This window comes from Gracilinanus agilis, unplaced genomic scaffold, assembly GCF_016433145.1.
Source record: "Gracilinanus agilis isolate LMUSP501 unplaced genomic scaffold, AgileGrace unplaced_scaffold33570, whole genome shotgun sequence".
NCBI classification, from domain to species: domain Eukaryota; kingdom Metazoa; phylum Chordata; class Mammalia; order Didelphimorphia; family Didelphidae; genus Gracilinanus; species Gracilinanus agilis.
The window spans coordinates 1-4,332 of record NW_025366435.1 but is presented as its reverse complement, the minus strand read 5'-3'; the positions used below and the strand labels follow the sequence as shown (position 1 = coordinate 4,332).

The 4,332-nt window shown below is 43.2% G+C and overlaps 1 non-coding gene across 1 annotated transcript; it reads left to right on the top strand.

Moving 5' to 3' along the window:
• The first annotated feature begins 916 nt into the window (after positions 1-916).
• TRNAR-UCU lies at positions 917-990 on the top strand. Its single transcript has one exon. It is a non-coding gene; the product is annotated as a tRNA-Arg (tRNA).
• The last annotated feature ends 3,342 nt before the right edge of the window (positions 991-4,332 follow it).

Below are 4,332 nucleotides of genomic sequence, written 5' to 3'. Positions count from 1 at the left end.
ATCTTATTCCTTGGATATTTCTGTAGTTTTACTCTCTATTAGAGGGGATCATAGTACAAGGTATAAGAGAATCTATGGAAGGCAAGATAGGCATTATGCAGGTTATGGTTGCATTGGATCCATGAGGGAATATTGGCACAGATGTCTCAGATCCTATTCTCATCCCTAGTTGTGTCCCCAAGAGAGGATGTGATTATCTGGTCCTTTCAAACCTTTCCCCTTCCCAGATCCTGAGAGGTCTCCCAAGCACCTCCCATCTGCATTTCATTAATCTGGCCCCCGCCTTTTCCACTCCCACCGCTCAGCAAAGGAGGTGACTCCTTTCCTTGCAAGATTAACACAAAGCTGGGGATCAAGTCTGGACCAGTGACCTCTCTGCTGCTCAGAATCCAGCTTTCCCTGCTGATCTTTGTTACCCCTCATTCAGCCTCTGTGCTGAGGCAGTCCCTTTGTCTCTGGGAGCAGTTCTTCCAAGCTCCCAAGCTTTGCTCAGCCTTTCTCTGAACAGAGTAGGACTGGGTTAGAGTGATTCAGAATGAGGATGGAGATAGACATGGCTTCTGTTTTCCCGCTCTCACTGTTAGGGCTAGAGTTATAATGCTTAATTAGCATAAGAATGGAGAGACCTTCTCTGTATCCTTCCGTGAGGATGGAGAGGAAAAGAGAGGCTCCAGTTCATTTTCCATTAGAGATGCTGGGTCAAAGGAAAAAGATCCTCCTCAGATCCTTCCCATTTCTTACAGACCCAGGGACCTGCTGTGTTGAGAGGCTTTGATGGAGCCGGCTTGTGGATCCCTGCTCCGGATTTTCCAGCTGTCCCTGTCCCTTGCTCAGAGCGCAGGATGCTGAGATGGCTCGGTGATGCAGAAGGTATGTGCTTTTTCAGTTCTGGTGCTGATGCTGTATGTGTGGTGAGGTCTCTGTGGCGCAATGGACGAGCGCGCTGGACTTCTAATCCAGAGGTTCCGGGTTCGAGTCCCGGCAGAGATGGTCGCCTACTGGTATCTCTTTTATTTTATGTGCTGTCACGCCAAGATGATAATTATATTTATCTCTCCCAGGAGGGTTTGGGGATAGCGGAAAAAGCCCCCTTCTCCCTTTGTTCTCCCCTCCTTCTCCATCCTTCTCTGCTCTCCAGCCTTTCCTCCCCACCAACATGTATTGTTTGGAAGCTCATTTATAGGCTGTTTGGTCTGCTTGACACTGCCTTTGAATCCTTTGTTTCAGGGTTGAGATCCAGCTGGGATGACCTCCACAAAGTGAGCTTTACAAATCCCCATAATACCAGACCACCAGGCAGTTTCTAGGGACTCTGGAGCCATTGCTGTTCTGTCTTCCTAGCTCTGAAAGTACAAAACAAATCAGATTGTTTTAGACAGAAACATCCAATGCTCCAAGTCTTACTTTTGTGTCCAATTTTAGTGGATGTGGGGTTCAAAATGGGGAGAATGTAGTTTAGAGGATTATTTTCTCACCCCTTTTGTTTAGCTGTTCTTTTGTGATCTTTGGGGTTCAGAGCATTCTGCCAAAATTCCACTTCCTTGAAAGAATAAAATGAATAGGAATCACTTCTTTTCATGTTAGTAGAATAAACCAGGGCAAAACAGTCAATTGCAGGTCGTAAATTATGTGAGTAAATGCACTGAGCCTGACTCTCAGTAACTAGAAGTCTTATGCCAATGCTTATTTATATTTTTGGCACCAACAAGTTATGATCCCTATTATTTGTAATATAGGTCACCAGAAGCTAATCTTGTATGTGGTTTGCCTAAATTCCCCATTTTTTTCCAAGACCCTGTCCTCACCATTTCTTGCATCTTATATTCAATTCTTCCTTTTTCTTTTGCTTTCTTCACCTCAGTGAGTGAGCTGCACTCAGGCATATTGGGAGTATGGTCAGATCAGGATATTTCTTGGGTTTCTATTTTAGGATGATTTGGTCCTCTCCCTGCCGCACTGCCTTGCATATCACTGCTTCCGACCAATTAGGTTTTAAAGGAGTCGATCCCACCAGGAACTGACCTCCACCTTGCTTGAACCTAGGTAATATGAGAAGGCATAGTTCTCCCTAGGCAGCTTGGGGAAAGTTAGCATCTCTCCCACAGAGTGCTCTGGATAGAGTAGATTGTGGGAGACAAAGTGTTCAGAATATAAATATTGATGTCATGGATTTTTACCCCTGAGAAGCTTTGCGGGGGGGGGGGGGGTTTATGGGTGTAGATATGAACCAAAGAAAATCATGGAGTGTGGTCTAGTCTGGTCCCAGAGATTGGGAGACTCCTGAAAGGCCATTGTGGTGTCCCCATCCTCAGGGGATTCCCAGTCATTCTAGAAGGAAGGAATGACATGGGATTCTCTTTTTTTAATTAAATATTTTATTTCCCCAATTACATGTAATAACAATTTTCAGCATACATTTTCCAAACTTGAAATGTGATTCTTGAGACTCTTTGGAATAATCCAACCCTTTGAGCTATCCCATAGTGGCTTAGATTCATTCCCTTGTGGTAACTCCACCATGTTATCTCTTGAAGTTTCTCTGTTTTTCTTCTTCTCTTGAAGTTTTCACAAATGTTAACCAGTATGCTTCAGCCCAATTCCACTGTTTACAAAATTTTCCAGGTTACTTGATTCCTACCAGCAGCAGTCTTTAGAGCCTGATAGTTACTTTTTCATATCATTGATTCAGTTCTGCTACAAAGTAAAAATGACCTGAGTTGTTGCTGTTTTTTTTTGGGGGGGGGGAGGGAGGTGAAGAAAGTGAGGGGATATGGAGAGATTCCATTTAATAACAAAGTCTGTCGAATTTCATTCTTCCCCATGTACCTGTTCCAGCTCTTTGATGAAAGCAACAGTGAAAATGAGAAGACTATCTGGGACTCCCACAACTGAAGACCAGAGAGATGTGGGTACCTTCTGGTCAGATCCTGGGTGAGCTCTTACCTACCCAAGTAATGAAATAACTTTTTAATTCTGAGGAGGTAGATCAGAGGCAAAATTTGTGTGGTAATTTGCTCAGCTGTTGCATCTGATTAATTTGCTTTAGCCAACTCCCCAGTTATCTGTGATCTTAGGCCAAAGAGAACTGAAGCCCATGGACAATTCTCAAACCTCATTTTATCCATTCATTTTCACCATTTCCCCAACTTACCTTTACCCAGAGCTTCTCACAGTAAAATTTAAATTTAATTTTATCTGCCCTAGTACAGAGCGAGAGGATTGTCAAAAAGTGGGGAGCAGGAAGAAGAGAAAGGGATGAAAATTAGGCTACCAGATCCCTGAGAATTGGCTCTATGTTCCTGCTTAGGCTTTATTTTGCCTAATAAGAATCAAAACAACTCACATTCATTTACCTCGTACTTTACAGTTTATTAAAGACTTTCTCTTTCTTCTAGCTGTTAGCTGCTTCCATTTTAGGTGTATGCCTAGATGTAATCCACTCCTAGGAAGGCAGAGTTTGTTTGTTTTTCAGAGCTTTGCTAAAAGAATCTCCCAAATCTTCCCCAGCTTAAATGCTATTCTACTCTGGAGTTCCCCCAGGGGTCTGAGGGAGGTTGTGATATGGCAGGTGCCTAAAGCAGGGCTGTGAAATATATTCTCCCTTTTGGCTAAAATTCTTTATGGCCAACAAGTAGGTTTGTTTTATGTTCTGGTCATAGGTAGGAAAAAAGCTATAGGGAGGAGAAGATATTTGTATTCACTGGCATGGTTTGTTTACTTTTCTTGGAAAAAATTTCTCAGGAATTAAGATGTACTCATCCCTCTTAATGGTCACCCAGCATCATCTAACCCTTCCAGCCAAGAAATTGTTGATGACCATTCTAAATCCTTCAAGTATGTCATTCCTATAGCTTGCTATCCACTGGAGGCTTTGTCCTTTCATGAAAATACACAGATTTCAGAACTCAGCAGGACATTAGAAATCATCCAACCCTCTCATGATCACAAATGAGATAATATTTATAAAGTGCCTGGCATATAGTAAGTGATATATATGCAGAATGTTTACTTCCTGTCTTAGAATCATTACTGAGTACTGGTTCAAAGGCAGAAGAGTTGTAAGGGCTAGGCAATGGGAGTTATATGACTTGCCTGGGGTCACACAGCAAGGAAGTGTCTGAGGTCACATTTGAACTCAGGACCTCTCCTGTTCTCTAGGCTTGGCTCTCAATCCACTTAGCCACCTTGCTGTCCTTTATTAATAAATATTTTTGTCTCTTTCCTCCCTCCTTCCCTCCCTTCCTTCCTCCCTCCCTTCCTTCCTCCCTAACTCCTTCCCTCCCTCCCTTCCTCCCTACCTCCTTCTCTCCCTTCCTCCCTCCCTCCCTCCTT